Below are 24,049 nucleotides of genomic sequence, written 5' to 3' on the forward strand. Positions count from 1 at the left end.
ACAGCCAGTATAATATATTGGCACATATCTGGGCCAGGGATAGCGGAATATGATCTATTTGTCCTGCTGTAATTTGCAGATATGAGGGTCATTCCGAAGCACCAACAACGTATCTGCTTTCTTTCAAAGCAGCAACCTGTACACTATGGGGGGAGCAGGTGTCTTATTTTCACCTCCAGCTGGGGCCAACACAAAGACTTCACTTAAACAGCCACCAGCCCTCCTGTTGGTGTCTTATCCTGACTGGGAACTATATGGACTCCAAAAAGATAGATACAAATGCTCCCATTTTGTTATTACTTCACAAGTGCTTAGAGAAACTACCATTTGGAGGCAGGATTTTAACTCTATGTATGAGAGACTTCCAGGCACTATAGGAATGGCTGATGTGTCTCTCTGTATCAGGAAATGCTTTAGTAATAATGTGAACTGTACTTTTTTTAAATTTAATTTGTTTTGTAGCACTACTTAACCTAGGGCAAGGGTAGTGTATCGGAGCATTTTAGATCACGAACATTACACATAAGTTTATAGAAGAGTGTAAATCAATGTGCAAGGAATGTTACATAAGAAAATGAGGGTTATAAGGTGTAGGAGTCACACATAATTCATCATGGTATCTGTTGTATGTTAATAGTGCTTGATTTGGAGAAGAACAAAGTCCTGCTTTAACACATAATACAGTAGTTGGGGTTTTCTATACAAAAAAGGCATTATTACTATACAAATTAGACCTTTTTTTAGCAATCCTAGAATAACAAAAGATTGACAAAAACGAACCTATTCCTTGCAGTGTGAATGCTGATTCTGGATTTTGGTACTTACCTCACTGTGCTAGATCTGCTGAATTGCAACTTAAAAACTTGAAGAGGCGTGCTCTGCAGCAGACACAATACCCTCTGTCAGGGCTTTAAGTGGAATGAAAAAACTGGGGGGGGGGGGGGGGTCTCCCAAAAGGGTGTGGCCAATGTAATTAAGGGCGTTGCTTAAAACACGTAAACAAAAAATCTGTGCTTAGCATAGTGTACCGCCCAATTTGTATTTAGCTGTTTCTGTCATGCATCCAGATATATGAAACAAGTAACATCATACCTACAACAAGTCAGGACTATTGGCTTCGTCAATGGTTGTTAGTTGCATAAGATAAATAAGCAGCAACTATGGCTTGTATATAATATTGAAAAAGCTTCCACTTAAAGCCCTGGTGACACCACGACAATGTTGCTGCCCTTGAGTTTCAAAAAGAGAAGAGAAATCCAGAGAGAAAATTACTCTCTTTAAAGGATTTCCCTTTCCCGACAACGCTCACCTGGCATGACGTCATGCTGTAACTTCTCCACTAGTGAGAAGTGAGCAGTGTGAGCACGCGCACACCAATGTGCCTGCTGTCACTGCTAGTCCGGAAAACAACGGACCGCCTGTGCGTGAGCACAAAACCGATGCTGATGGAGACCCGTTTTGAGGCCCCCTTTAAAAAACTGCTGGTGCTCAGCACCGGTGAGACCCGGCCCACTTAGAGCCCTGCCCTCTGTGCTACTTTATAGTGATTCAAATCTGTTATTAGAGAACACAAATCTTTTCAGAAGGTGGATTAACAAATACATTTATCTTACCACCATTCGTATTCTTCTGTCATCTCATACCGGGCCTCAAGCACAATGTGTGACAGAAAGTCTCCTCTCCTCTTTAATTTCAGGCCCGGTCGCTGAGAAGGTTGACTCTCTTCCTAAGCAAAAGCCAGGAGGACGGGACACACACTGCGCAGGATTCCTTTGAAACAGGGCCGCCATTAGAAGCGTTTTCACGTACTAAATGACAATGACGACGGCCATGTCACGAAATACCACTGAGGGATGGTGCTGATCCAGCGGGTAACCAGCAACAGGTAATCTAACACCACATACTCACCTGGTCCCATAAATGTATTCACAACAAACTGGTAATAACCGCTGGGGTCATGTTTTGTAATTCTCTAGATTAGTTATCTTTTAGTCCCTAACTAATTTTTCACTGATCAAAAGTTCTTCCCTCTTGTCCATGGACCATTAGTTGGAACTAGTTGATGGTGAAATGACATAAGATTTCAATATACTTACACATTGGAAATGATCACAGAGTCGGGATATATTTTTAAATGTTATCTCAGACTAGCAGCCCGTCCCGACGTTGTCCGGGTATGAATTGCTGCCGGCCGTAAGTATATGGTTTTGGAGGATTTCGTTTTGATAGCATTTCTTATCTGTGACAGGCCTGTGAAATGCTCCGATTCACAGTGCACTGCTGATGCACTTAAGAGTGCGCGTTCAGTAGTGTGTGAACTTGAGTTTCCCTACTTTATTTTTCCTTGCGATATTATATAGCGCGAACTCAACAACATGGCATGAGCACAATTTACATTACAGAAGAACACATTCATTTATGGTAGGCACGGGGAGACTAAGTGATTTGCCTGGAATCACAGGATGTTGAGCTGATGCCGTGATTCAAACTTAGCTCTCCAGCTTTAAAGTTCGCAATTCTAGAACTTGTGGCGGGAGGTGTGTCTAAAAGTGTATGTCGGTGCTGGCCATCAATGAGAGAGACCTGTGCATTTTTCAAATCGGTGGTGAAAAAATATGAGTATGTTGCTGGAGATGTGGGCCGCCGTGCCACCAATGTACTTACCGGCGGAGGGTAAACACCCATTATTCCGCAACTTTCTTTCCGCATACCATCACTCCGCATACTTTCATTGCGAAAGTACCATGACTCCGCAATGCCATTATAACGCATGGCATTACATTTTATATGCTTTTACCACACATACATTTACAACGAAATTCGTTGTAAATGCATGAATGAGATTACCCATACCTATCCCTAAACCCTAAAACTGCTCCTGTACCCCATGATCCAAAACGATATCTGAACCCTTAAAATACCCAAACACCCCAAAACAAATACCTCAGTACCCCAAAACATATACCCCTATACCCATACATACCTTATCCAAACATTAAAAAAAAAACATGCTTTTACCATTCATGCATTTACAACGAATTTCGTTGTAAATGTATGCGTGGTAAAAGCATATAAAATGTAATGCCATGTGTTATAATGGCATTGCGGAGTCATGGTACTTTCGTAATGAAAGTATGCAGAGTGATGGTATGCGGAAAGAAAGTTGCGGAATAATGGGTGTTTACCCTCCCCCGGTAAGTACATTGGTGGCACGGCGGCCCACATATCCAGCAACATACTCATATTTTTTCACCACCGATTTGAAAAATGCACAGGTCTCTCTCATTGCTGGCCAGCACCGACATACGCTTTTACACACCTCCCGCCACAAGTTCTAGAATTGCGAACTTTAGCGCTGGAGAGATACGTTCGAATCACGGCATCAGCTCAACATCCTTTGATTCCAGGCAAATCGCTTTGTCTCCCCGTGCCTACCACAAATTAATGTGTTCTTCTGTAATGTAAATTGTGCTCATGCCATGTTGTTGAGTTCGCGCTATATATTATTGCTAGGAAAAATAAAGTAGGGAAACTCGAGTTCACACACTACTGAACGCGCACTCTTAAGTGCATCAGCAGTGCACTGTGAATCGGAGCATTTCACAGGCCTGTCACAGATAAGAAATGCTATCAAAACGAAATCCTACAAAACCATATACTTACGGCCGGCAGCAATTCATACCCGGACAACGTCGGGACGGGCTGCTAGTAGAAAATATATTCAGAGAGATTAGCAGGAACTGGCAAAAATATGTCTATCCCTCTAAAACAGTGGTTTTCAAACTTTTTTGTTTGACACACTTTTACCACCTACCTACCTATAATGGATATGAGCCGAGCAGTTTTTTAATGTAACTAAAGCATCAAGTGGTAGTGTATTGTCATTTGCAGACAGCAAATTTTCCATTGAAATGGCCACCAAATTAGCATAGACATACCGTTTTACTGATAAAATTATATAGCATGAAAATGATAATGTGTGAAAATCTGGTTACGGCGAACATTTATCATTTGTGCATGAGCAAGTACGTGTTTTGATTTCATTTGAACCTATTAAAATGTCTGTCTCCAGCACACTTCAGAATTACAAAAAAAGTTTTTCATTTTTGCTTTCTTAACTGTTGAATGCATACAGTTAATTTACAGGTATTTACTGTTGTGTATTGCAAAACAAATCCTACATTGCCACATAATTCACTTTAACCCCTTCGCTGCGGCGGCTATTCCGCCGTAGCGCTAAGGGGTAGGGCGGCCGCGCGGCGGTCACGTGCTTGTGACGGAACCGCTCCGTCATGGCTCGCGGGTGAGCTGTGCTTGTGACGGAACGGTTCCGTCACGAACCCGCCCGCCCATTAATTTGTCAGCGCAGGTGCGGAATTTGCGCCGCGCAGGCGCGGCGAGCGGGCCGTGACGGAACCGTTCCGTCACAAGCACAGCTCACCCGAGGCTTGTGACGGAACGGTTCCGTCACAAGCATGCAAGGGGTTAAAAACTCCTCTCGCTTTGAAGTAAGAGATAGAAAAGTATACACCAATCCCCATGTTAAAAGAAAAAAAGCAGCCTTTTATTTGACCTCTGTCTATGAATAGCCAGCAAATGTGACAAATTAAACACAGAATTTAAAGAGATCTTTTTATTGCTCAGACTTTCGCAACCCACCAAAAATCTGCTTATGGCACACAAGGCGTTAGCGACCCACTTTTTGGGAGACACTGCTTTAAAATATTATTACACAGAGACATGGGATATTTATTATGTAACAGTAAACAAGGGATATAACATTCAATCTCAAACAAGCATATATTTGTGGGTCTTTCGTAACAGCAAAGAATTTGCATGAATGATTAGGCAACTCATTGATTATTGTCACCAGATCACTCCCATGATTTATATTTCTTTTTTTTTTTTAATTTCTTTTTTTTTAAGAACCAGCTCCATAACATTGCACATCAGCTCATTGGCAAATGCAAATAGAATCAATCATAAAATCCCATTACCCAAATTGGCCTACATACAAAGATCAAGCCCCTAAATACACACCTATGCAATAACAAAGGCGCCTCTAATACCGCAGACTAAAATCTCCTATATACAAATACAAGTCCACCATATTCCCCCTTTTCCAAACATCCCCCAGAACATCAATACCAATTAGACTCCACTGCCGTAGACCCTGTAGTTTCGCAACTTCCGGGAGGAAATTTCCAGCCCACAATGCGGTGTGCTCCGTGAGTTTCGCCTCCCATCCCAATAGTTTTGTCGCCCGCGTCCACACCCCCACCACTACTGCTGTTCGGGGCGGCAAGGTGAGAGACATCGGCGTTTTACATAGATCACATAAAGGGCATGCTTAAAGAGCAAAGCCAGATCAGGCAAGCGTTTGGGCGGCCGATTAACACTGTGGCATCATTAGTAAATGTTTGAACAAACGCGCTACACATTTTTCTGATTATACTAGATACGGAAGGCTGGCAAAGTGGAACACGAGAATAATTGAGCACCGAGCATCTTTCAGCTAGCGCGCAATGATTAACACCACTCTATAAAGCAGGAGCTTGTGAATAAACACCGCCATAATACTAATCCCTTATTTACGCTATTATTGTTTGCTTATGTGAACAGGACAGGTTGAAGCAAGTTTTATTTGTAAATTCACAGGTTTCCCTGATGAAGGTGCTGAGGGCACCGAAATGCATTGGAATTGATACAATTGGGGACAAGATAAAAACATTTTTGAAGAAAAGAATATACATGTGAATACAACATGAACATATTGAAAAGTGATGATGAATACATTTGATTGAACCATTTTTTGAAAGCAAAACAGAATCACGTTTAAATTTCATCAGCTGAAGCATCAGCCACTTCCTTGTGCCCAGGGTGAGAGGACTATGGGGTAATAGTCCTGCGACCAGTAAAAAGTAGTAACTCACAGCTAATCCTCACCAAATACAGTTTTACGAATAAGTGGTTCATGTTCTTTCTCTCCTTCCTTTTTGTCCTCTTTCTTGCTTTTTCCCTTCTTCCCACTTTCTCGTTTCCCATTTCCCTCCCTTGTACTCTTTTTCGTCCTCCTTCCTCCCCCCTCACACCTACTCCCTCTCTGCAATCTGGACCTACAAGGGCTATGAAGCATTCAGTACAGTCCGCTTTTTAGTGCTTTTTCCAAATCAGTCAGTTATCCAACGCTCCTCCCCCGTTAGCCATCCCCCACTTGGATGCTAAATTTAAAAGCTGCCCCAGAGGGGAGAGCTTTTGGCTTTGCGAATACTTGTTATATCTACTCTTCCTCTACATACACTGAGCTGCACACACCCCTGCCCAACAATTGCTCGGACAGTGCAGCGTGAAGCTGCGTCCGCATAAACTAAATTTTCTCTGGACAAAATTATATTATGTGCGACGTCACCGCGCCTATGCGCTCAGGGAGAAACACATGAAGGCCAGCTACATTAATGGACAAAAAAGATAAAACCGTTTAGACATTCGATTAAAAGCTGCATTCTAATCATATTCGGCATAGAATGTTGTGGAATATAAAAGACTATTTTATGAAATAGGAAATTATCCTGACAAACTTTCTTCCTAATGACAAAGTGTCAGCTCCACATATGCAAAGCTGTACTGTCAAGTATTATATGTGCTGACTTGGGCCCGGGTACGGCGCTCTCTCATGAAATAAAGAACCTTGCAGGGTGTTTAAACAAGCATTTACAATGCAATGGCCTCGGCATTGTTAAAGTTAAAGTTAGAGCTATTAGCATTGTTCATGACATTATTTTTATGTATGTTTTTGTTTTTAAAACATATAAATAAATGGCATTGTCATTTACAATGCCAATAGCTTAATTTCTCGCAAATGCGAGACCTATTGCATTTGCACCTACACACAGAGCCACCCACACAGTCATTCACATAGAGCCACCCACACACACACAGAGCCACCCACACAGAGCCACCTACACACACCCAGAGGCACCCTCACACAGACCCACCTACACACACACAGAGCCACCCTCACACAGACCCACCTACAAAAAAGCTACCCACAAAGAACCACACACACAGGCAGAGCCACAGAGACAGAGCCACACACACAGAGCCCAACACACACACAGAGCCCAACACACAGACACACACACAGACAGAGCCACACACACACACACACAGAGCCCAACACACACACACACACACGCACACGCACATAGGCAGAGCCACACACACACACACGCACACATGCAGAAAGTATGTCGTTCACCCACACAGTCATTCACATAGAGCCACCCACACACACACAGAGCCACCCACACAGACCCACCTACACACACCCAGAGCCACCCTCACAAAGACCCACCTACAAAAAAGCTACCCACAAAGAGCCACACACACAGACAGAGCCACACACAGAGACAGAGCCACAGAGACAGAGCCACAAACACAGAGCCCAACACACACACAAAGCCCAACACACAGACACACACACAGACAGAGCCACACACACACACAGAGCCCAACACACACACACACACACACACACACAGGCAGAGCCACACGCACACATGCGGAAAGTGTGTCGTTCATACACACCGTGCGGTAGAAGTGGGAATCTTGTGTAGTTTTTTTATGCCTGGGCCCTGTAAAAGCTTTTTGCCAAGCTTGATGTCGAGATGTTGCCCAGTTCCTCAGTATCACCGACACGACACCACGTACAGAAGGACTGTTCAAAATACTTAATTCACAAATACATGTTTGGAAATGCTGTGCACAAGAGGCAGGAAAGCTGGCAGGCCCGAGAGGAAAAAACAGAATGTATATGAAAAGTGGAAACGGCAAAATACTGGGGGCTTCACATCACCGCCAGCAGAACCAGAAATGCAAGAAAGGTGAGCACAGGGGGCGGAGATCAACACCCCCCATAGCAGGTGCGTCCTGCGATACATCACTCCTGAAACTGAGAAATGAACAAAGATCCTGCAAGAAGCAGCGTGTCCCTCCTCGAGAATCACCTCCCACTCCTGCGGCCTGCAGGATTCTCAACAAAGACATTATTGTGTATATTGTAGCCTACTGGCGGGGGCTATATCGGTCGTTAAAGACCTCTGCCCTAGTTATGCTGCTCGGGGTTTGTAATATAGGAGGGGCTGTTATTGCCGCCTCTGTAGCGCACAGTGTGCCGTGTGCGTGGCATCGCAGCCCTGTTAGTAGTCCAGTGGTGAGTTTCCAGAGGGTTCTGTATTTTCCATCGCGTTGGGTTCGCTTGTGAGGGTGTGTTACCAGAGTGCGTGTGTTCCTGTGGGTAGGGGAAATGTGGCAGCTTCGGTGAGATGGGGCGAGTCACCGTGTGTGATAAACACTTTAGTTAATTGGAAAAGGTTCAACGTCGGTCACAAATGTAATCAAAGCAAAGGAGATATTATTTATGGCAGCCTTCTGGGAGGGACGCAGGGTGGATTCGATTATCGTCCATCAGGCCGTAAAATGCCCTAAGCCAAGTTGGAACGGACACGTCTCAAGCACAGACCGCCGGGTGGGAGCTGGGTGTGCCCTGAGGCTGAGGGTGAGGCGGTGAGGTGCACAGAGAAGCCGTGCACAGTGGCAGGTACACTGCGGAACAGGATCAGTACAAAGGGAAAACTGTCAGTGTTTGTGACTCGCAGTCGCACGAGTTTGCAAGAGAGGCGATGGAGTGCTTCGACTCGAAGATGTGCTGAAAGCAATAGAAATGGGTGACACGTTCGTAAGCATGGGCTATGATGCCATGTTTCTTTTTCCTGACTGGAACAAGGTGATAAAAGGATGCCGCTGGAAACTCTCAGATTTCTTCGAGGCACGTACCTCGCCCTTCTTCGTCTGGATCTGGTATTCGGAAGGATACTTTCTTGACTGGGTAATAAAACAGCTCAGCGACTGAAGCGCTTGCTGCAACATAACAGATCTGTATGTAGCTTACGGTTCATAGGCCCAGCGCCGGGTCAGCCTTTCATCCTTCGAGGTCCCTAAACTCAGCTCCATTGTGCTGGGTCTCAGTAACACCTGCTTTTTATTTACACAGAAAACAGCAACTCTGCGATAGGAAGCGCTATGCATACGAACATAGCGTGCGGCGCCTTTAAGCAGTACTAAGTTTTTGCTGGAAGACAGGAGCAATCGTATTATCTTAGCTCTCGTTGCAAATACACGTCGTTGTGTTGTGTACACAATACAGTCCACGGAGCGGCTTCCGCTGTGCAGACATTGTCGGTTTGTATCACGCCTCTCCAGGGCACCAGTCCTAAACAAGCATTGGGTGAAAATAACAAGCAAAATGGTGGCAGCAGCTGCGGATAAGCCCCGTCCTTTTCAGACTGGGGGGCGTGTTTTTGTTGAGTCACAGATGACGTCACGGAGAGAAAACAGCAGAAAACATGCCCGTCAATCCGAAACGGACGGGGCTTAAAGGGACAGACAGAGCTCTTCTCCAATGGCTGGCCGAAGTTTAGGAAGCCAGCCAATGGAGAAGAGCTGGCTCGTTTACCTCCCTAATCTAAGACATAATTTCTCGCCCAGAGAAACTGCGCAAGCGCAGCCTACGCAGGACAAGACCTAAAAAGCGCACGCTGTGATGAGCTTTCCTGTGTTCTGCAAGCTACTCTTGCTGGACAATCAATGATAAAATTTCTCCCCTTCATCTCCCTGCTCCTCTCTTGACAGTGTGAGTGAGCGGGAGAGAAAGGTCTGTGTGAACAGCTAGGGGGCAAGTATACACTCTCCACAACGTGTCTGACTCCCCCACCCACTGAAATGTAGAAAAAACAGCCTTTCAAAAAGGCAGAGAAGCTTCAAACGCCGTCGGAAACTTGCAGTCTTATTACATCGTGAAAACGAAACTATTAGTGACTAAGAATAACAACATGCAAAAATTGATTCCCTGACGATGGTCACAGTGGACAAACTCAGATACCTGGCGACGGAGCAGCTTCTGTGTACTTCACACCAACCCTAATGGGCCAAATTACCTGCGGTGTGACTGAATCCATGTGAGTCAGTCCACACATTCCGGTCAGGTTGGCCAGCGAGAGCAGCTCCGTACACTGGTCTACAGGCTGTCTGGGTCGCCTCTGTGCCGGTGAGGCTAGCTCAGCTACTAGCTGCAGCCCTCTTTGGGCACTGCAGTTGGCCTCCATAAACCACCACTTTGCCGGCCGCTGCAGTTATCCTATGTATTAGCCGCCGCCCGCGATGGCCCGCCACATTGCTTGAGCCCAGAGGCGTGTCTCGACGTCGCAGAGGCTGAGATCCTTGATTGCACGAAGCACTGCAACATTTAGCTAAACAAAACTGATTATAAATACCGCGCCACCCGTCTAAAACTGAGTTTGACCAGTGTGCCGTGCCGAGTAGGACGCATTTCAGTGTTACATTGTTGCACTTAAGCTCAGCCAGGCCTCCCTCCCCCTCAAGCCTGCCGAGCAGCGTGCACCTCGTGCTTCCTGCCACTCTCTACTTTTACCAAATCGTATTTTAACACTAATCAGCCATAGCTTTTGGGACACTTGACTGCCGAGTTCAGACACTCTAGGCGTGACAATGCATTTCAGAGCGGTGATGTGGCCACCACACTGAAATGCGTTAGTCTAACGCCCGATGCGTCATACTTGGCAGGGCTTAACCTGTAAATCTAATATCAAGGTGAACATGAAAAACGCTTTATTCAAAGATGGCATGTTTCAGAGTTAGCTTTCTTCTCTGCATTTATTCCCTACTGTGGTTCGAACTCTAGCTTTGCGATTGTTTATTTGACATAACAATGTACGATAAAGATAGTATGTTTTTTAAAACAGTTTTTCAGGTTTACGCATCATTCTCCAGTCAGGATTGCATGTTGTTCGCCATGCACTGGTGGCCAAATCATTTGTGTTACTAGAGGCTAAGATCAGGTATTCTAGTCTGCTACAAAACACTACCAGACACACTAAATATAATGTATCTGTAGCAGTACCTTTCTTGTTTTTCATAAGACAAGTCGAATAATCATTCTTATGAGATTTTTCCATTCGTTAAGTTAAGCAGTGCTCTTCAAAGAATCTTCACAGTCAGCTGTCTGAATTTGGAAACTTCAATTCAATCTTGATTGATTGGTAGTAAAGGGTCCTGACCTCTACTTGAAGCCAGCGATTTTCACTGAGAGTAATATGAAGACTATTGTAGCCTTATCACAGGCTACCTCAGGACTTCATGCCTATCAATGTTCTAAAGTTTTTCAGACAGTACAACCCAGTATCACCACTATTTATGGAAAGTTGGTCCATATTTTGTGGTTAAAAGTGACATTTAAAAACATGTTTCCGGTCACTCTTAACTATTGAATGCCGGTGTGTGAATGATGAGGGAGCAACCTAAAAATGTGTATTGGGAGGCTGAAGTGAGAAATGTGTGCATAAAAGTAGTGCATTCACAAATATCTACGGCAGGACGTGGCATGCAGAAAAAATATATATATATTCCCTGCACTATTGCAAAGGAACAAATAACCTAGATGTCTTAGAGGAGTCATAGAATCCTAACTTTTAGTTGGAAATTTGCTTCAGGTGTAGACGTAATCTCACTCGAGTAAATTTCCGACTATATTTTATGAATTGGCATTAAAACATGGAATAATTGTGAGCCGTAAGACATCAAGACAGGGGTTCAATTTCTTGAGTCCTTTTTAACAAAATTCCTCTACTTGCAGTTTGTAGCAATTAGAAGAAGTGAATCCTGTCCCAGATTTCCCTCGAGCCTAAAAAAACAAGAAAATAAATTGCACTTCTTTCTGTTCTACCTTTTTCACAAAGAAGCGACTGTGAGAAAATGGGTTACTGGTTAAGGAAGGGGTGAAACCATACTCAAGCATCAACCACAAGCCTTGTTAGGATGAGGCACAAGCAAACACTAAAAACTCCCAAATTAACCTATGCTCAACCCTCTAGTAGCTTGGCACAGAGCAGTCAGGCTTAACGTAGAGGCAATGTATAAACTATTTATGCAGTACTTCAAACAGTAATAAAGTTAAAACACCAGAAGAATCGCACACCAATTTAGAAAACTAGAGCAAATTTAATAAATAAATCAAGACCAAAACGACAAAAATCCAATTAGTAGAACCAGAGATATGCAATTTTAAAAATGTAAGTAAAAAAGTCTAAAGCACCACTCGCGGTTATCTGGTCATGCGTGTGCGGGAGAAAGTAACAAGTCTAGATCGAACACGATGGAGTGTGGGTTGGATACAGGTATCAAATTAGCCTCACTGAAAAGTTATCTCTCAGTCTAGCGCAAAGAGTACCATTCCCCATGGAGGGAGCAGGGAAGCGTTCCAGGCAGTCTTCAATGCAGTGTGAAGAGCAGGCCTGGCGTTACCGATGATCGCTGTAGCACAAAGATCCAGTTGCCGTTGCGAACTGTGGGGCCAGAGCTTCCCAGTGGCATTCCCCGTGAGCGGTTGATGCAGTAGCGCAAAGAGTCAGGTTATTGAAACTTCGCGTTGTCAGGCTGTTACGAGGTGCAAAGTTTCGGCGCCAGCAGTCCTGTTCCTGGTCGCGAATAGTCCATACATTTTTATTCAGCCTCTCTGAGGCCAATCCAAGGGTCCAGAACCTATGGGGCATCGCTTGGGGATCAGTGGTTTACTCCGGCTGGATTTGGGTGATTGTTCAGGTGGCTGTGAGCCTGTTATGCCCCAGTGGTTCTGAATAGAAGGCCATCAGACTAGCCTTTTTTTACCACTCTAGAACAAGATATTGAAACCCTTCCACCTAATCCTCATATCATTGTGGGGGGTGATTTTAATTCAACTTTTGAGCCCCTAGGAGAAGAGGATAGGAGTTTTAACGGAAGAGGAAGATAGTAAATGGGGGATACCGCAATTGGAGATTCCTCCCATAAAAAGATGGAGTGCTACGGCCATTAGGATAAAGAGTCTCTGCCTCTCTAGAGGATTGAGAGCCACGAATGGGAGGACACCATCGGATTTAAACGGGAATTTCACCTTTAATAATGGTCGTGCAACAAGCAGGATTGATTATTTTTTAATTGATGTAAGAGCATGGTCTAAATTAGTAGACATGGCAGTTGTATCACGATTAGAGAGTGACCACCATCCCCTGTATATGACATTTCACCCTTATCAAGAGCCCAGAGAACTTTTAAATAATAATCAGATGGTAACACAAGATGTTGTGTGCTCTAATAATCAAAGACATCTGAAATGGGGAATGTTGCTAGGGGATGAAAGGAAACTAGAATATTTGAAAAAACTAATAAAGGAAGAAGTGAATATTATCAAGGCCCATTACGGGAATCCTAACTTCCAGGAATACATGATGGAGGCCCATAAAAGTCTATTTAGCAAACTGCAAAGCTTTTTTATTAAAACAGTAGTTCCAACTACAGCCAAAAAACAGCAAGCCGTTAAAGGCTGGTATGACAAAAGCTGCAGATTGGCAAGGAAAAATCTAAGTATAGAACTGAAAATAGGAAGCCCAATAGCTGTTAAAAGGGCAAGAGATAGCTATAGGCTGACGCAAAAGCAATCAAAGAGGCGTTGGGATGAAGAGGGCTGGAGTGAGCTAAAACAGGCCTGTACCAACAAAGATTCCAAACGGTTTTGGGCCTTAGTTAAATGGAACAGGGGTGGGGTAGCTGCCCAACCACACAACCATGTGTCAAAAGACGGCTGGAATGATTTCTTTCAACCCCAGTATGCCAGATGCCCGATATATACATCCATATCTCCCCCCCAAACTGTCTTTTTTAATGATCAAATATTTACTGAAAAAGATGTCAGCTTGGCACTGGACTGCGTGTCAGGGGGAAAAGCGCCGGGAATGGACGGCATTCCAGCAGATGTCTTTTTATCAGACCGGCTTTCATTGTGCACATATTTCACATGGTTGGCAAATGCAATAGCTATGGGTGGAGAAGTCCCAGCCTCGTGGAAAGGGGCAGAAATCATCCCTGTATTTAAAAAGGGGGACAAATCCCAGGCAAAAAATTATAGACCCATTAGTCTAATTGACACTGCGCAGAAAATAATGGGTCGACTAGTTCAGAACAAATTACAGCAGTGGATTGAAGATCAAAATATATTGTCGCCATACCAAGCGGGATTTCGCCCCTTGACTAGTAGTAGTGTTGACCAAGTTTTCTACTTCTTAACCATTTATTGGAGAAATGTCACGCTGCGAAACGGCACATTGTATGCAGTTTTCGTGGACTTAAAAGCCGCATTTGACATGGTCCCGAGAGAAAAACTGTGGGAAACCCTAGCTGATGTGGGAATAAGCCATGAACTCCTTACTTTGTTGGTGCGTCTCCATGAAAATAATTTTGCAAAAATAAGGTGGGGCAAACAAGGGGAAGTAACGGCGCCTTTCCCAGTAGAACGAGGGGTGAGGCAAGGGTGTGTCCTGGCCCCAACGCTTTTTTCAATCTATATAAATGGAATTGTGGAGTATTTAAATAAATCCCCAAATGACGCTCCAATTATAGCAGGTGAACGCGTCCCTGTACTAATGTTCGCGGACGATACGCTTTTACTATCGCGTACGCCCAGTGGACTGCAGAAAGCGGTTGACGCCTTTGGGGATTTTTGTGACAGCCGGGGTCTGGAACTAAACACCTGCAAAACCAAATTTGTGTGCCTGAGTCCCCAATCATCTTTCAAGGGGGTGATAAAATACAAGGGTGAACCACTGGAAAAAGTAGATGCCTTTTCCTATCTAGGAATTATCCTACAACATGACATGAAATGGAAATCACATATTAACATGGCATCTTTAAAATTTAGCCAGTTAGCAGGCACAGTTACCATCAAACATAATACATCTCTGACAAGACCTATAAATTGTGCACTCGAAGTTTATAGCATGAAAGTATTGAGTGCATGCTTATATGGGTCTGAGCTCTGGGGTTTTTCAAACTTAGGACACTTGGGGCGGGCGGAAAATAAATTTATGCGAGGGCTTGTTAAGGCCCCACAAAGTACCCCCATAATCCCACTAAAGTTGGACCTAGGTAGGAAGAATATTGAAGACATTGCCCGCCTACGTCCTCTGCTGTATTGGAGGCGTTTAATGGTAACCCCAGAGTTAAGCCATTATGTATCAGCTCTGTTTGATGTTGTGAATTGGGACCGTTTTCATTGCATTACATGGTTAAAGGAGCTTCGGGGTACATTGTCGAAGTTGGGCCTTGACCACTTGTGGGGTAATAAGGATGTTGCCTCATTCCCATCGAAAAAGCAACTGAAGGATATTTATTGGGAGTCGGTATATGTATCAGTGTATCGTAAAGGTTTGCAATCAACCCTGTCATCAGGTTTTTTGGACATTAAACAACTTCCAATTTATGAAAAATATTGGGATGTAATTGAACGTCCATTTGACAGGAAATTATACTTCCAATTCCGTGTGGGAACACTCCCAGTGAACGCTTTTAGACAACACTGGTCCCCATTACAGGATGCATATTGCGACCATTGTAAAAATCAAACAGAAGATATTGCGCACCTGCTTTTTTCCTGCCCCTTGTACGTTATTCCCCGCCGAAAGTGGCTAAAACCTGTTTGCAAAAATATGGGTACTCGCTGTTGTTCACAAGCCTTAAGAATTTTAGTATCGGATTGCTCAACCCCAATAGTAATAGGCGTAGCATAATTCTTGGCATGGGCTTGGGTAATAAGATCACGTACTTTAAAGCCTATCGTTTAATATGTACTATGAACTGCCTGTCTAAACTTGCTCGTTTTTTAATTTTCCTTAATGATTTTTAAAAAAAAAATGTATGTATACATTTATTGGTATTTATCAGCATTCGACTTTTGTTGTTTAATATGTTTTTAGTGAATTATTCTTATGCTTAGTATTTATTGTATCAGGGTTAGGAGGTTTGCTTTTATGACTAAAAGTCGAATAAAGCTTTGAAATTTAAGATTAAGATTTAAGACTAGCCTTGGATGTACTCTGGGAGTCCTGGGTTCAGGTGCAGGTCAGAACTCCCTCCAACTCCGGCAGTAGGGCAGCAAGACAGCAGTCCAGCAGAATGGCAGTCTTTTCAGGAGCACAGCAGACCTTCTCCTGGCAGATTCTCCACAGGTCCAGAAGTGTACAGAAAAGTTGGTGTCCGAGGCCCAATATTTATATCAGGTGCCTCCTTTGAAGTGGGAGAAGTTTCTAGAGGTTTCCCTTTGAAGCACACAGGTTTCCTGCCTCCCTTCCCTGGCTCCAGACTAACTACAGGGGTATGCAGCCCTTTGTGTGGAGGTAAGACAGAGCTTATTCAAGTGTCAGTAGGGCTGTGTGAAGTTCCGCCCTCCAACCCTGTCAGTGATGGCCCATCCAGGCATACCTAAGCTCTCTTTTGCGTGTGGTTGTCTAGGAGGAATACACAAAGCCCAAGTGTCAGCTACATCTATTCATGTGATCCAGAGACAGGCTACAGCAACTAAATGGCTAAGGCAGGAGAATGCCAACTTTCTAAAAGTGGCATATTCAAAACTGTAATATACAATCCGACTTCACCATGAGAGAGAATTTTTCATTACAATTCCAAAGACACCAACATGAACTGGTTACCTGTTTGCATTTAGAAGTTACAGCTTATTAAATGTAAAATGGCAACTCCAATATTATCCTATGGGAGGGGCAGGCCTTGCAGTAGTGAAAAACACATTTAAGAGTTTTTCACTACCAGGACATGTAAAACGTAAAAGTACATGTCCTGGGGGGCGTGGCCAGGCAGTCCAACGTGGCGGACACGCTCTAGGCGAGCTCCTATAGCCATGTCATAATCCTTTAATTATCCTGCTGCATTGATACACTTCTTTAATATCAAGGACTGCGCTGCGCTATCTGGGGCTGCCTGCTGCATCAGACATGGTGATTTGCACCAAGAGCCAAAACACAGCGGCTGCAGAAACGGAGTGATACTGGGACCTTCTGAGGGCTGATCAGCGCAGTGGGAAGAGAGACGGCCCTCTCCGACCTCCCCCCGGGAGGAAGACGATTGAGGCAAGCGGCCCTGACACGGGACTAGTGTTGGTGGCTAGGAAACCGATATGGTGCTCCACATCGTTGGCTCGGCCCCTGAGGCTGCTACATCAGGAAGGCCCGCATGGGGTGCCGTGCGGGAGAGGGGCCGTGGCTTACGGCTGGGAGCTCCTCACCCGGCGGTCAATTCAGGCCTCAGAGACTCCTTGGCTCCCCGATGTCCAGGGGGTATGTCTGATATGAGGCAGCCTACCTGGACTTGAGGCGTGGCCGCGACCTGTGGACCCCATCCCTGGGCCCTTAGATGAAAGGTCCGCCACAGCAGTTTACTCAGCTAGGGTCCTGGGCCAGCCTATGCTTAATAGTGGAGTACCGGAGGGGGGTCACATATATGATCTGGAGCTCCTGGCCAATTGTACTATATAGTGCTATCATTCCATGCACAAAGCGCAACAGGAGGGCAGTTGGGGATATCTATAAAGGACCTGCAGGAGATTTGCAGGGGTGCAACCCGCCGGTCATGGATGCTTGAATTTCTCTACAGAGAGAAGGTGGGGGTTCTTGCTGGGCTCCTCATGCAGGAGAGAGGGTGGCCCATAAGACCATCACTACATCACCTAGAAGATGCAGGCTGCCCCAAAGGTTGTCTCCCGAGGAGACTAAGTGTGCTCAAGGGTGGCTGGTAAGACAATCGCTGCCCTCTAGCGACCGTCTTTTATAGGCTTCCCCACATGCGATTGCTTCTCCTAGGCCCGCACCTCAGACAGTAGCACAGTGCCCCGGGATGGAACTACGTATTGTCAGTTGGAATGTGCGGGGCATGTTAGATCAGATTAAACGAGGTGCCATACTCTGGCAGGCCAAGTGGTATAGAGCGGATGTTCTACTCCTACAAGAGACTAATTTCCTGGGTAACGAGGTAACTTGTGTGTCGTGGTTTGGATATGACCCGGTATTCCATTCCGGATACACGAGGGGCTCCAGCAGGGTGGCGGTCCTGGTCCATCGCAGGGTTCCGTTCGTCTACCTCAGATCCTGGCTAGACCCTCAGGGAAGATATGCAATAATAACAGGTACGCTGTATGGGGAGTCGGTTACCCTGAGTTATGTTTACGCTCCTCCTCCCCTGACCGGGCATTTGTTGAATGCCTGACGAGCACCTGGGCCGAGATCTCATTCAGCCTGACAGTAGCTGGAGGAGACTGGAATGGCATGATGTGCCCCTCTTGAGATAGATGGCGTGGAGGTGGGAGGTTGGTGCTACAGCGGGAATCAAAACTGCAGTCCATGACAGATGGAGTAGATTGGATAGACACATACTGGAGACTGCATCCCAATGCCCATGAGTTTACATATTACTCAGCCATACATGATTCCTCTGCCCGTTTGGATTACATTTTTATACCATCTAGATACCTCCACAAAATGAGGGGGCCTAAAGGCCTCTCTGATAATTCTCTATTGACACTGGAGCTGTTACAGTGCCCACAACGCCCGGCGTTCCGGTGGCGCCTCTCAGCATAGCACTTGCTGGATCATCAATATAGACTACACATGCACCAGGCCATCACAGAGTATTTTGGGCACAGCACAGGATCAGTGGAGTCTTTAGGGGTACTGTGGGAGGCCATGAAGCCCACCATAAGGAGCGCAGATATATCCTTCTGTGCGGCACAGCCCCGCAAGAAACGGGAGAAACTGACTCAGTTAGATGCTCAACTCACTGAGCTTGCTCAAGAGAGTAGGGGGACAGAGAGAAACATAGTACGCAGACAACTGCTTTACTCCAATGAACTATTAAAGGAGGCCAAACTGGCATTTCTCGTTCCCCGCACCATGATCTATCAGTGGGGGATAGGTCTAGCACACAGGTGCATTGGCTTTGCCAGCGGGCGCTGCTGCCACAATCCATTCCTGACATCCAGTGCACCTGCACTTTGGGCTGACGGCACGATATAATCCAACCCAGCTCGAATTGCCGCAAGCTTTGCTGACTATTTCACAGATTTATATGCCCCCAAAGAAACCCTACCAATTGCCACAACACAGCGTTTATTAGATTAATTTCCCCCCAAGGCGCTCTCAGACGAGGTGAGGGAAGAACTGGACGTTCCACTATCAGTGGACGAGCTTGCATCCACACTGATTAAGATGCGCTCTGGTAAAGCTTCTGGGCCAAACGGCTTCCCCAGTGAATTTTTCAAGGCATTCCGGGTCCAGCTCTTTCCCCACTACTTAGAAGCGATTGACCCCGTTGTAGAGTTTGGTTGCCTCCCGCAGGACTGGAGACCAGCGGAGGTGGTAGTCTTTTTAAAACCGAGCAGGCCCTCCGAACATCACTCATCATACCGTCCTATCTAATTATTAAATGGTGGAGCTAAGCTGATGACTAAGACCCTTGCGAACCGTTTCCTATCCCATATCTCAAACCTCATACACCCAGACCAGGTGGGCTTTATGCCTGGCCGCGCTTCGAGACACAACATCCATCGCACCCATAATTCCATTGCGGCAGTGGATCGCTTGGAGTGCCCAGCGGCCCTGCTCTTAGCAGACATTGATAAAGCATTTGACACGCTTAGATGGACCTGCCTTTTCGCACTTCTACGAAGGCTGAATTTTGGCCCTCGGCTTCTGGCTTATATACAATTCTTATATACAGATATTACAGCTTAGGTGCATGTGGCCGACTCAGACCTTCTCTATTGGATGAGGGACTCACCAGGGATGCCCCCTCTCCCCATATCTGTTTGCTTCGCTGTGGATCCGCTTGCAGCATGGGTCAGAATAGATGCCCAACTCCATAGTTATGAATGGGCCAGGTGCGTCTCCGACCGCATAGCGCTCTATGCGTATGATGTGCGGTTTTTCCTCACTGATCTCAATCGGTCAGGGCCCAGGATACTTCACCTCATGCAGATATTTGGAGAAACATCTGGCCTCCATATAAATGCTCGTAAAGCGTTCCTGTGGCCTTTAGGGGAAGGGACAGAGTTAGGTGCCTGGTCCAAGGAGGTTTTCTAGCTCCCTCCCAATCTGTTTTATGTGAGAGAAACCTGGTCCCATTGATGACGCGGACTAAAGCACAGATTCAGGCAAACTATGCAGCGTCCCATCTTCCGATGTTAAATGACTGGTGTTATGGAGATAGGCAAGACCCGGCGTACGCGGTAGAATGCTAGCTAATGGGTGGGACAACATTACACACAAATCTTTATTATGGTGCGACACTGTGAACCCTCCCGCCGGCGACAAGTACTGTATTTACATTATGGAGGCAGGTCCTTTGCCGCTTGAGATGGTGGGGGCTATTGACCGGGGAGACCCCCCTGTAGCATACTGGTCTTCTAACCCAACTCTCAATGCTGACTGGTTTTAATTGATGGGAGAACATAGGCATTTCCACATTGGGGGTGATTATGCGGGGACTAATTTTAAAATCATTACAGGAGCTTCAGGGGGAATTTGGTATGCCTAATGCACAATTCTACAAATATCTCCAATTTCGGCATGTCCTCTCACCGTCGATTGTACACCTAGACGCCCTGCCAGAGTTCAACCCCATAGAGGCAAAGGTTTTTATGGGTGACTTAGGCGATCATGAGATCACCAAAATCTAATAACACAATAGTCACCAACAGTCACACCACATTAGACATGCTTCAAGAGACCTGGCGGGGCAACGTGGGATAGATAGACGGGGATGATCGAACCAAAGCATTAGTGTCCCCACGTGGTGCAGCAATAGCTTCGCGTCTTTGACTCCTACAATTTAAATACCTCCACCTGGCCTACTTCACTAGGTATAGACAATGGCGGGCCGGCCTGGTGGATTGTCCTACTTGCTTGAGATGTAATTCTGAAGTTGGCACTTGGTTTCATACAGTCTGGCAGTGTACGGTGCTTCAGAGGTTCTGGCAGAAAGTCTTAAGCTCCCTTTCGGAGGACCTGGGTTGGGATGTGCCCACCTCACCAAAACTAGCTCTCTTACACATCACGGAGGGTATAGGAGGTAATAGGTATAAACGTCACCTGTTGCTCTTGGGCCTCACAGTGGCGAAGCGCGACATAGCGAGGGTGTGTAGGGCCCCAACCCCTCCCTGAGTAAAGGTGTGGAGGTAGGGGAATGGATTTCTGTATGGGCTTGGAATTACCAATTTTTAAAGTGAGAGGATGTTCTCAGAAACATTCCAGGATATGGAAAAAATGAGCGGACTACCGAGGTCTCCATCTAGAACCGGTTGCCTCTATTTTGCAGGCCACTGAAATAATGGAGTAGTTGTTGAGGTGGAAGCTTTCTTAGTGTATATCTTCAGTTGCAAAGACTAGGAGGGGCAGCAGGCAGAAGCCATTGGGTTATGCTATTAACGACATGGAGCTAGTTTTTTTATGTGTTATTGTTGAATCTGGAAATGTAACTGTCGATATCAGCAATTTCATTATGTATACCTATGTATATGTTAATATTCTAGGAGTCTCCTGGGTGTATATGGCTGTAAGAAACAATAAAATCTGTTTTGAAAAAAAAAGTACATGTCCTACTTTTTAAATACACTGCACCTGCACTTTGGGCTGTCCAGGGCCTACCCTAGCGGTGGCCTGCATGTATTAAAACAAGCATTTGCAATGCAATAGGTCTCGCATTAGCGAGAGTTTAAGCTAATGGCATTGTGAATAACAATGTCTTTTATTTATCTGTTTTGAAAATTAACACATAAATAAAAGGCATTGTTATTTTAAATACCAATAGCTCAAACTCTTGTTAATGCGAGACCGATTGCATCGCACAGAAGCGGCTGCCATTGTCCCAGGCTGCTTGGAAAATGAAAGCCCACATGATGCACTGAATGTTGCAGGCTAGCACGTCGTGCCTGCAGTAGGACAAACCTTATTAAAGATAATAGTGCTTACAAACGAAATAAACCATCCTGTGTAACATCAGAAGTAAAAGGACAAGTCCTCATGGGAGGTTACATTGAAGACAAGGCAGTACTAAGGAGGGACTAACAAGCCTATTAATGAATCAGGAGCTAGCATTTACAAAGGACAATGACACAAGCCAATACAAATATGGGCGGAGAGTGGGTGGGGCATCAAATCTATACTCTAATACAGCCCAGGATTGACCTAAAATTAAAAAACAAAGGTGTGATGGCCTGGGCCTCAGTCATTCCTCTGAATGCACTATGCCATCAAAGCAAAGCTGAAACTCAAAACAAAGCTCAGTGTGTGTAGTAGAAAGCAACTACATTGCTTTGGCAGGGTGAGGTGGTGTATGGGACTAATGGTTGTGGTGCAGGCCCAGGCGGTGTGCGGGACCCACAATGTGTGTACTGTCCTGTAAGAAGACAGTTGCCAAAGTAAAATACAGGCATATTTTAAATGGTCTTGCGTTTTTCTTCAGCAAAATTCCCCTTACAAGAGCGGTGGACCACTATGCAATACAATACTACTAAGCCATTAGCTAGACTAGTAAATGCATAAGTACTGCATTGCAACGTTGTATAACGCTTAATACCCCGAAATGTATTAGAATTTGAGACATAATTTAGACATCATCTTTTGAAAGAAATAAAGGAAGAATAAAGAGGGGGGATTATGTTATTCTATGTTGTCCTCATTTCTTCATGCTTTTCAGCACAACTTTTGTATGCAGCAGACTGTTTCTGTCAATGACATAGCTTACAGAGTTATCCTTCTGATTGTGGAGAAGGTGTGGCTAATACCTGAGAACAGGTAAATTCCAGATGGCTAAGTAGGGAAAGAATCAGCAATAACCCTCTAAGCGATGTTCGGTGTTTTGAAATGCATGTTTCGCAGCTGGTGCTATAGTTACTAAAAGATAACGAGTTTGTAAGATACGACTGATCAAACCTCATTCATTTACTTCATGTTGCTTAGATCTCATGGTAAGGGGGCATTACGTGGTGAACTGACTGGCACGAATTACTTCAGTGGGAAGATTAGAGCACCACCGTAGTAAATATGGTGTATTACTCCAATTATTTCCAGACAGTGTTGAATTTTATGATGCTCTTCAGCAGCCTGGTCTGTAATTGCTGTTATATGAATGTGAGTGCCTGCTTGTGTGAATCCAGCAAGGTCAAGGGTCAAATTATGCCACAGACATCTGGCCGTCACTTCCCCAGCTGCTTCGAAGGGTTCAGAAGTACGCACGTGTGCAATCTGCTGTCAGAAGACCACGAGCACTCAAAATGTCATTTTTAGAGGGTCCCGGACTGTGTTGGGCTCCTTCGCAGGAAACTGCTCCTTCAAGTGGCATCAGAACTGTTGGACTAACATGGGAACCATACATGCGAACATTTATATTTAATTGTACGCACATTCTATTCTCAATGGGACGCACAGAACACAGCTTTGCAAATGCCCAAAGACCGATATATTAGGCTTTTCAGTCATTATTATTTTTTTAAAGCATTATTCATCTTATTATTATTACTGCGGATTGTTTGCATAATGTCATTTGACTCACCTGTTCTGGAGAAATGTCAAGGATCAGCTGCTAGAAAGGAAGCCGGAGTGATAAGGCAGTGGCAGCCGGTTTTCACCTCCGCCCAGCTATGCTACGGTCCTGGTGGGGGCGGGGGGGGGCGCCGCTCCACAATCCCTTTTGATTTTAAAAATAAAAACAAAAGACAGCCACGCAGTCTTTTTTTAAAAATATCGCACCGGGTGCGTGAAAGGACGTCTCGAGGCGTGGATAATAAATAAACAAGCACAAAATCACCATTGCGGGAGGGGGCGAAACCAGGAAGTCAGGCATCCTTGCCCGTGACATGTGCGGCGCCTGTGACGCGGCCGGAAGAGGCCGGTGCTGCTCGTTGATGCGGGGCTCCCATGAGGGAGGGAGAGCCCCGCGGTAGCGGTGGAAATCCAGAGAAGTCCCAGGTCCTAAGACGGGGCCCGGGTGAAGTGGAGAGGCGGGGTGTTTTTCGGCGTCGCATTTCCCAGCAGCCCGGTGAGTGGGGCACGCCAGTGCGCTGACACGTCTTGGGCATGGAAAGTGAAAGTCCTTTCAAGGG

The 24,049-nt window shown here is 45.4% G+C and overlaps 1 protein-coding gene across 3 annotated transcripts in view; it reads left to right on the top strand.

Moving 5' to 3' along the window:
- ACTMAP (actin maturation protease) overlaps positions 1 to 24,049 on the top strand; it is a 294,690-nt gene that overhangs the window by 33,406 nt on the left and 237,235 nt on the right. For 2 of the 3 annotated variants that reach the window (XM_086938012.1, XM_086938014.1), the window contains one exon: positions 1,697 to 1,885. The exons of the other annotated variant lie outside the window; for it this stretch is intronic. The gene's annotated coding sequence lies outside the window, so the exon portion shown is untranslated. Of the gene's footprint in view, positions 1 to 1,696; positions 1,886 to 24,049 lie in introns of those variants that run through there. 3 annotated transcript variants of the gene reach the window in all.

The sequence above is a fragment of the Lissotriton vulgaris genome, chromosome 9 (genome assembly GCF_964263255.1).
Source record: "Lissotriton vulgaris chromosome 9, aLisVul1.2, whole genome shotgun sequence".
Taxonomy (NCBI): Eukaryota; Metazoa; Chordata; class Amphibia; order Caudata; family Salamandridae; genus Lissotriton; species Lissotriton vulgaris.